The sequence below is a fragment of the Lepus europaeus genome, chromosome 7 (assembly GCF_033115175.1).
Source record: "Lepus europaeus isolate LE1 chromosome 7, mLepTim1.pri, whole genome shotgun sequence".
Taxonomy (NCBI): domain Eukaryota; kingdom Metazoa; phylum Chordata; class Mammalia; order Lagomorpha; family Leporidae; genus Lepus; species Lepus europaeus.
Window position 1 is genome coordinate 119,094,983 of NC_084833.1, and position 9,580 is coordinate 119,104,562.

Consider the following 9,580-nt stretch of genomic DNA (forward strand, 5'->3'; position numbering starts at 1 on the left):
CTCTCCTGACAGTTTTTGTGGTAAAGTTTATGTTGTCCCATATTAAGATGGCTACGCCCGCTATTTTTTCACTTCTGTTGGCGTGGTATATCTTTTTCCAGCCTTTCACTTTCAGTCTGTATGGATCATTGTTGGAAAGATGAGTTTCTTGTAAGCAGCAAAAAGATGGGTTTTGTTCCTTAACCCAATCAGCCAATCGGTGTCTTTTAACTGGACAGTTCAAGCCATTAACATTCAATGTGACTATTGAGAAGGAGTAACTTTGCCCTGTCATTTGCCAACGATTTTTTCTAATATCTGGTTTGAGATTCCTGTGATCTTTTGCTGTGAGGTTTCCTGCCTTTACCTTCTTTCATATTGGTGACCGTGTTTCTGTGTTTCTGTATGTAACACATCTTTAAGCATCTTTTGCAGGGCTGGACGAGTGGCGACAAATTCTTTCAATTTCTGTTTGCTGTGAAAGGTCTTTATTTCACCTTCATTCACAAATGAGAGCTTTGCAGGATATAATATTCTGGGCTGGCAGTTTTTCTCTTAGTACCTGTGCTATATCTCGCCATTATCTCCTGGCTTGTAGGGTTTCTGATGAGAAGTCAGCTGTGAGTCTAATTGGAGATCCTCTGAGAGTAATCTGGTGTTTCTCTCTTGCACATTTTAGGATCTTTTCTTTGTGTTTCACTGTGGTGAGTTTGATTACAACGTGTCGTGGTGAGGATCTCTTTTGATCATGTTTATTAGGCGTTCTATGAGCTTCCTGTACTAGGATGTCTCTGTCCTTCTCCAAACCTGGGAAATTTTCTGCTAGTATCTCACTGAAAATGCCTTCTAATCCTTTCTCCCTTTCCATGCCTTCAGGAACTCCTAGAACCCGAATGTTGGGTTTTTTAATAGTACCCTGTAGATTCCTGACAGTATTTTTTAGATTTGATTTCTTCTTCTTTTCTTTGATTTGACTGTTTTCCTTTCCTGTTCTCTGTCTTCTAATTCTGATATTCTCTCTTCTGCTTCACCCATTCTGTTTTTAAGGCTCTCTAATGTGTTTGCCATTTGATCTATTGTTCTTCATTTCATTGTGGTTTTTTGTCACTATCTCAGTTTCCTGTTCTACTAGTTGTTTCATTTCATTTTGATTCCTCCTTAATATTTCATTTTCACAGGAGAGATTTTCTATCTTGTCCATTAAGGATTTCTGTAGTTCAAGAATTTGTTTTTGAGAACTTCTTAATGTTCTTATCAATTTTTGGAGATCTGCTTCTTGCATTTCCTCTATCTCTTCATCTTCATAATCTTGGATTGGCGTGTCTTGTTCACTTGGGGGCGTCATAGTGTCTTCCTTGCTCTTGTTACCTCGGCTTCTATGTTTGTTCTTTGGCATGTTGGAGATAATTTATGGTGTTTTTGGGTTTTTTTTTTTTTTTTGCTGTGGTTTTTTTTTTCTCGTTATACTATGCCTCTAAGTGAGCGTCTGCTTTGTTGGAGCCTTAGGGGCTGTGATGGGTGTGGCCAGAGAGCTATGCTTGATTCTTCAGGTTTAAGGCTGTGCAGAGCGACTCTCCCAGATTGCTCACTCCCTTGCTCTTTGCTGGCTCGCTCTCTCTCTCTCTCTTTTTTTTTTTTTTTTTTTTTGACTCAGTTGGGAGTGGAGTTGAGGGTAGTTGAAATCTGGCCTCTGTGATTATTCGTTTGATCTACTCCTGGGACCACACAAAGAGTTTATGCAGCCCTCAATGTGTTCTTGGGTTTCGCTAAAGTTACTGAGTTTGGCTGCGCTTTACATATGTAAAATCGCGGTGCTCTTTGTTTTGCTTGGTGAGTGAAGGGAGAGGCCTCTGTCCCCCCCCCCCCCCGCCAATGTCTCGGGTTTCTGAGGTTTTTGTCTTACCCTCCACCGTTGGTTCCCGCGCTGGCGAGATTCTGTGGCTCTGGCTCGTCTCCCGCCGCTCGGCTCGTCTCGGTTGGTTTTCCACGCGGTGGGCTCCCTGTAAGTCCTCTGTGTCACATCCACTAGATCCGGAAGCGTTTCCTCTGCAGTTTTTTTCTTGAGTCTTTTCCTGAGGCTACAGTAATTCCACTTTTATGAAACTTTATTTTCCCAAACTAAGGCGCACGTCCTCACTATCCGCCATCTCGGCTCCGCCGGAAATTTATATTTTTATATAAAAGTTGAAAAAAAAAAAGCCAAAATTGATAAGCAGTATTATATCAAGCTGAGAAGCTCCTGCACTGCAAAGGAAATGTTTAGTAAAGTGAAAAGGCAACTGAGAGAATGGGAAAAAATACTTGCAGACTATGAAACTGATGAAGGACTAATATCCAGAATCTATTAGGAGCTCAAGAAAATTAACAAAACAGAAGTCCTGTTAAGAAAAGGGCAAAGGACTTGAACAGTAATTTTTCAAAAGAGGGAAATCAGATGGACAACAGACACATGTAAAAATGTTCAAGACCACTACGCATCAGGAAGTGCAAATCAAAACTATAATGAGGTTTCACCTCACTCCATTTAGTATGGTTCTCATATAGAAATCAACAAACAATAAATAGATGTGGGGGAAAGGTACCCTAATCCACTGTTGTAGGAATGTGAACTAGTACAGCCATTGTGGAAGACAGTATAGAGATACTTCAGAAGTCAGAAAACAGATATACCACATGACCCAGTAATGTAACTCTGGGAATTGATGAGTAGTCAAAGGCAAATGAAATCAGCATATGACAGAGTTATCTGTACCCCCCATGGTTACTGCAGCTCAATTCACAATAACTAAGATATGGAATCAACCCAGATGTCCATCAACTGATGATTGGATAAAGATATTAAGGTTTATATAGGTATATATATGTAGTGGAATGAGAAGGCCATGCCAAGGTGGCCACTGGCAAGCGAGCGTCAGTTAGTCAGGAATGGTTTTGAAACTGCCTAGCAACAGGCTGTGATTGGATGGCTCTGGAAACTGCCTGGCGACAGGCTGTGATTGGATGGATTTGAAACTGCCTGGCGACAGACTGTGATTGGATGGCTCTGGAAACTGCCTGGCAACAGGCTGTGATTGGTTGGGGTATAGACCGCCCCTTGACCAGATTGGCTGGTCTTGGATATATAAGCTTTGTATCAACTGTAATAAACGAGTCTGCAGGCTGCTCGCCTCAAGCCTGCTTTCACCCGACTCCCGGGGTCTGTGTGTTGACTCCGCGCCTCTTGCCCCCACCACGCTGCTCTTCTCAGAAACGAACCCACTGCAACATTGTTGAGAATTCAACGGCAACATCTGGCGCGCCAACGTGACTGAGAAACAAACAGCGTGTCGGACTCGGCGAGGTCCCCCCTGGATTTCGGCAAGTAGGCCCCTCGGTGTTTGGTGTGCTGTTCGGTTCTGTGAGGGTGAGCACAGAACCCCCTCCTATGCCCCTTTCCTTGTCCTTGTCCTCGGTCTAAGTGACCCCAGGTTAGCACACACCGCCCTGAAGCGTACGTCGCTTCTCGGCTCCTCCTTTTACTTTCGGTTCGCCCGGCGAATTCACATAAGGGACTGATCATCCCAGAATTCGGAACCAAGTCATCTTCCCTCACTCGAGAGAGGTGACGCTCCGGAGACACCGTGTGGGCATACGGCCTTGACCTAACAAATCAAGGAAGTCCCCCACTAAGCACAGGACATATGTACGATCTGATACACCACTATCTGTTTGTCTAGCATAGGGAAACCTCCTACAAAATGCCATCCACAGTTGAGGTGCTAGGAATTTGCTTTGTTACGGTAGCAGTGCTATACGTGTCTTTCCTCTGGCTAGAGTTGGCGTACCGTGCCTCTCTTAAGCGCTCAGACATGGGAAAGATACCCCCCTCTCAGAATCCTGTGCAGATTATCAAAGATAGTGAATCTGTGAGTGATAGGAGCCTGATACTCCAGGTCCCTGTCTCACAGACAATGGTTAATGACTTAGGGAGAGAGAACTCCGACAGTGAAAAAAACAACGTAGCAAACAAGGTAGCAATGCCTAGTCAGCTACCCCCCACATACCCGTGGGATGAACTAAGAGGACCTCTACACAATAACTCATGCGAGGTCATCCCATCTGCACCCAGTGAGGATCCCCACATTTGTGGCAGTCCTCGGGCACCCCAAGCTCTCAGGGCAGCCGCTAGATCCCATGCCATCAGCATGTTTGCTGCTAATGTCGAAGTGTACGCAAAATTCAGGCCCTGGATTCCAACGCCTGTAAAAAGGCTTCTATTAACCAAAGGTCGAGGATATGCTTATGTCTTTCCAGAGAATGCGGAACAGCCCATTTGGGTACCAGCCAGAAACATCAAGCCTGCAATTGACAGCCAACCAGAACCAGCTGAACAAGACCAAGACTCCGCCTTGTTAGCAGACGCACCTGCCCTATCATCCTACCCTGAGAAACTGCCCAAAGCCATATCTGTAACTGTTGTATACCCCACTAGCTCTGGTCAGCCACTCAAATGGCCCTGTGTGTGGTCATGCCATTCCTGATAACCGTTATTCCTCATTCCTACCCCTATCTGAGCAAGCAATCCTGTGGTCTCTCGATTTGAGCGCTGGTTAGTCAATGACGGGTAAGATCCCCTGGGGGACAACCTAAGACAGGCACAGCTGCGTACGGAGACCACATGGAAACGGGGTCAACAATGGTATGGCCAAGAATCATGCCTCCCGTTGCTCAAAAATAAACAAAAAGGGGGAAATGTAGTGGAATGAGAAGGCCATGCCAAGGTGGCCACTGGCAAGCGAGCGTCAGTTAGTCAGGAATGGTTTTGAAACTGCCTAGCAACAGGCTGTGATTGGATGGCTCTGGAAACTGCCTGGCGACAGGCTGTGATTGGATGGATTTGAAACTGCCTGGCGACAGACTGTGATTGGATGGCTCTGGAAACTGCCTGGCAACAGGCTGTGATTGGTTGGGGTATAGACCGCCCCTTGACCAGATTGGCTGGTCTTGGATATATAAGCTTTGTATCAACTGTAATAAACGAGTCTGCAGGCTGCTCGCCTCAAGCCTGCTTTCACCCGACTCCCGGGGTCTGTGTGTTGACTCCGCGCCTCTTGCCCCCACCACGCTGCTCTTCTCAGAAACGAACCCACTGCAACATTGTTGAGAATTCAACGGCAACATATATACACTATGGAACACTACTCAGCCATAAAACAAATACAATCCTGTCATTTGCAACAAAACAGATGCAACTTGAAACTATTGTACTTGGTGAAATAAGCCAGTCTCAAGAAGACATTCACCCTATATTTTCCCTGATCTGTGGTAATTAGTAGAGTACCAAAAACATAGTATCTAAGTGATATTCACATTTTGAACTTCTATGATTGATAGCAGTCCTTGTCTCTTCTGTTGAAGAACAGTGTTTTTTTTTATTATTCTTACTACTTGTTGAACTCTTTACTTATATAAGGTTAATCTTAGCAGTGTAAAGTAGACTAAAAGTAGATCACTGTAAAAATTGAGAGGGAATGAGAGAGGAAATATGAAGAAAGAGAAGTAGGGGTGGGAGCACAGGTAGGAAGGAGTGTAGGCAGGGAAGTATTACTGTGTTCCTAAATCTGTGTATGAGATTTTCCCTCTCAGCCTCTGCAAACTTCCTCCAGTCTCCACTTCCTGCTGACTCCAACTCCATGTTCAGATATTTAGGTGCTCTTTACAGAAACAGTCTAAGGAATGAAATCATTTTTTATGCAGTTAAAATAATTATCAGAGACTTAGAGAATTAAGATCACAGGGATGTCTTGTTATAGGCTTGATGGTGAAAAGATTATTTGATCTTCTCTGGGTCCTCAGCGTAAGGTCTGCTAGGCCTGGTCATGGTGATAGCAAGCTACACTTCTTACTGGAATCCCTGGGTCACGATATGCTTATGAGTTCATCTAAATTTTGGCTGAATTCAGTTATCTGAGAGTGAATTACTGAGGTTTCTCTTTCCCTACTAGCTGTCACCTGGGGGTGACGTTTGCTCCTGGGAGCTGGCTGTGTCCTGTCTCAGGTTTCCATTTGGGAATCACATAAATGGGAGACGCCTGCCTTTCAATATAAAAAAGGAAAGTTATTTTTAAAAATCACCATTAAAAGGTCAAGAAAGACAATGAAACAAATAATAGTAAGTTAAAACTCTTACATTGAGTTATTAATAGATTCAGGAATAAACCAACATCTTCACACTCTAGGTCCAGAACTTTTTCACTAGCATGCACCAGCCTATTAAGTGAGATTGAATGGGTCATTTTCTTCAGACTCTTATTGTTGGAAAGCTGTAAAAGCTTTCAGTTACTATGGCATTGGCTCAAGTTTGTATTTTCGAATCTAATAGAATTGCCAACATTTTAAGTTTATGTTATAGTTAACACATACAAACTACATATTTAATTTATTTGATAATACCCTGTACCACCTAAACAGAAAGAACTTAAATATGGACATTAGTTTACCTTGCTCATCAGAGATGGAAATACAGAGGACAGGTATAAAATGACATTTTTCTGAGATATCAAAGACGGTGGATTAGGGAGCAGCATGCTTCACAGGGTTGGGATTAAAAAATGAGAAAAGTGTAGGAGGTACTCTCCTTGGAGAATTGGAGAGAAAACTGCCTGGTCAGCCTCATGGGCAGAGGTGAAACAGTGAACTTGCATGGCGAGTGCTGATGCACACAGCCTGTGCAGCTGCAGCAGTGGGGAGCTGGCGACACCAGTATTTTAGAGATGGAGGGAAACCTGGTCTGCACAATCCATGCGGTAGAGCCAGAGATAGGGTGGCATGGGTCGGGACTAGAGCTCTGGGGGCTGGAAGTTGCTGACAGTTGCCTGTGGTCCCAGTGGAAGTGGAGGGGGACTTTGATTCAAAACAAACTCTCCAAAACAGAATTTGTGATCTGGCCGAGAGAGGGCAGGTGCCATTTTGCAAAAGGGCAACAACCACAGAAGCCTTCAGGCATGCACGGAACAGCTCACCGAGATGGAGCACCTGAACACAGTGCTGGCAGCAGCTGTGGGCAGGCATTCAGCCAGTGGCTCTAATGTGAACTTGTCACCCAGAGGTTCCAGCAGAGGAGACAGCCCAGAGCCCCCAACGACTCAGAGCTTGGCTGGGATGAGGGGTACTCACGCCAGCAGCACCCTCTGGACTTGGTGACTATGGGACTCTTGTGTGCTGAGACCTTGGAGATTTGGTGTCTACAGGAAAAGGTGTAAGATGTAACTGAGTATTGAAATCTACCATGCCCAACTTGGGTGTTATCCTGGAAATAACCCCTACCTAGAGCACTGACCAGAGCACACCCACCACACACTTCCTGGTAGTCACTGAAAGTGCAGACATTCAAATAAGCTACAGAACCATGGCCCCAATGATAAAAGCCATCAGAAGAAAAAATTAAAAATCAACTTCAGGGGAGACGCCAAGATGGCAGCTTAGCAAAAGGATGATCAGAGTCATGTGGGGCAACAGTTAAAGTTAAAGGGAGAGAATTTACACATCGGAGATAAAGCCATGGGAACCCCAGGAGGCCAACACAGACTGGGCAGGTCCATACTGAAAGAGTAAATATGGAGGAGAAACAGAGGGTACACAGGAGATACAGATTGTTGGGGCTAAGGGTACCAGCCCCCACGGACCAGGTTAGAAGGGAAATTAGGGGTCCACTGAGCTACAAGTAGCAGCAGGAGGGGGAGATAGGTGAACTGCTTTTGAAGTTGCACATGGAAAAAAGAAGGTATAGAAAAGCAAACAGAGAGGTCAGGCACGCCCTCCCTGGTCCGTCTTCCCCCTCCCCCTGCCAAACTGGACCTGCAGCCAGGCTGAGAAAAGCCATATTGAATGTTTACATTATTGAACATAAGCCTTGGCCTCCCGAGAACACACCCATCAATTGCAGGAGCCACCCTACCTTACTCCAACCCAGAAGCGAGGTCCACAACATCTCAGGGAACCTCTTCTCCACCATACAAGCTATGCAACAAGGAAATTCAAGCCTGTATATCAATCACTGAGAAGCGAGACAGGTCTCAGCAGGTGGGGTAAGTGCACCAAAGCTCCTAACTGCCCCCACCATGATTGACAAGTGAGCAGGGCTCCATTAGAAGGTGCTCTGTGCTTCCACTTGATACACACAAACACATAGCAGCTCATAACAGAGAAATCTCACAAGAGAAATTCTCCAAATTTATTTACACACACACACACACACACGTTGAAAAACAAAGCAAAAACCCAAAATAAGAATAAGGAAATACACTATGAGCCCCCCAAACACTACAACTCTTCAATAATAGAAGTTGGAGATGATGAGATTGATGATATGCCAGAAACAGAATTCAGAAAATTGTCAGATTACTCAGAAGCAAATTCACGATCTAAATGAAAAGTGCTCCCAAAAAATTGAGATATGAAAGAGAAGTCAGAATGAAATACTAGAAATGACGAATTCAATAGATTTAATAAAAAATGCAGTGGAAAGCCTTAACAACGGAGTGAGACAGAAGAAAGGATATCAGAACTAGAAGACAAATTCCTGGTAATATTACCATTAGGCCATAAAAAAGAAGAAAATATCAGGAAACTTAAGAACACATTGGAGATTTACAAGATACTGTCAAGCAACCCAACATACAGATATTATGCATGGAAAGAGAGAAAGGATTTGAAGGCCTTCTTAATAAAATAGAAAACTTGCCCAATCTGGAGAAAGAGATCCAAGTGCAAGAGGTACACAGAATTCTAAATAGACATGACCAGAAAAGTACTTCACCATGACACATTGTAGTAAAACTCTACACAGTAAAACATAAAGAGAAGACCTTAAAATGTGCACAAGAGAAACACCAAACCACATTCAGGAGAAATTCAATTAGACTGACTCCAGACTTCTCATCAGAAACCCTACAGGCAAGGAAAGAATGGCAAGATATATTCCAAGTCTTAAGAAAAAAACTGTCAACCCAGAATACTGTACCCTGCAAAGCTCTCATTTATGAATGAAGGAGAGGGAGAAGAGAACTTCAACTTTGACTATGACCATGTCAGAATAAGATCGAAATCAGCAAACTCAAAAGGCTTCCATAGCCTTGGCAACTCATGACTAGAGCCTAGGGAGATTACTGACGCCATAAACAAGAGTGTCAAATTGTTAAGTCAACAATAGGAGTCACTGTGTACTTACTCCTCATGTGGGATCTGTCCTTGATGTGTTGTCCAATGTGAAGTAATGGTATAACTAGTACTGAAACAATATTTTACACTTTGTGTTTCTGTGTGGGTGCAAACTGATGAAATATTTACTTAATATATGCTAAATTGATCTTCTGTATATAATTAAAAATTAATATTGATGTGAATGGAATGGGAGAGGGAGCGGGAGATGGGAGGGGTGCAAGTGGGAGGGAAGTTATGGAGGGGGAAGCCATTGTAATCCATAAACTGCACTTTGGAAATTTATATTTACCAAATAAAAGTTAAAAACAAACAAACAAAAAAGAAAGATAATTCACAACAAACAGAAACTGAAAGAATTTGTAACTACTCACCCAGCCCTACAAAAGATGCTCAAAGATGT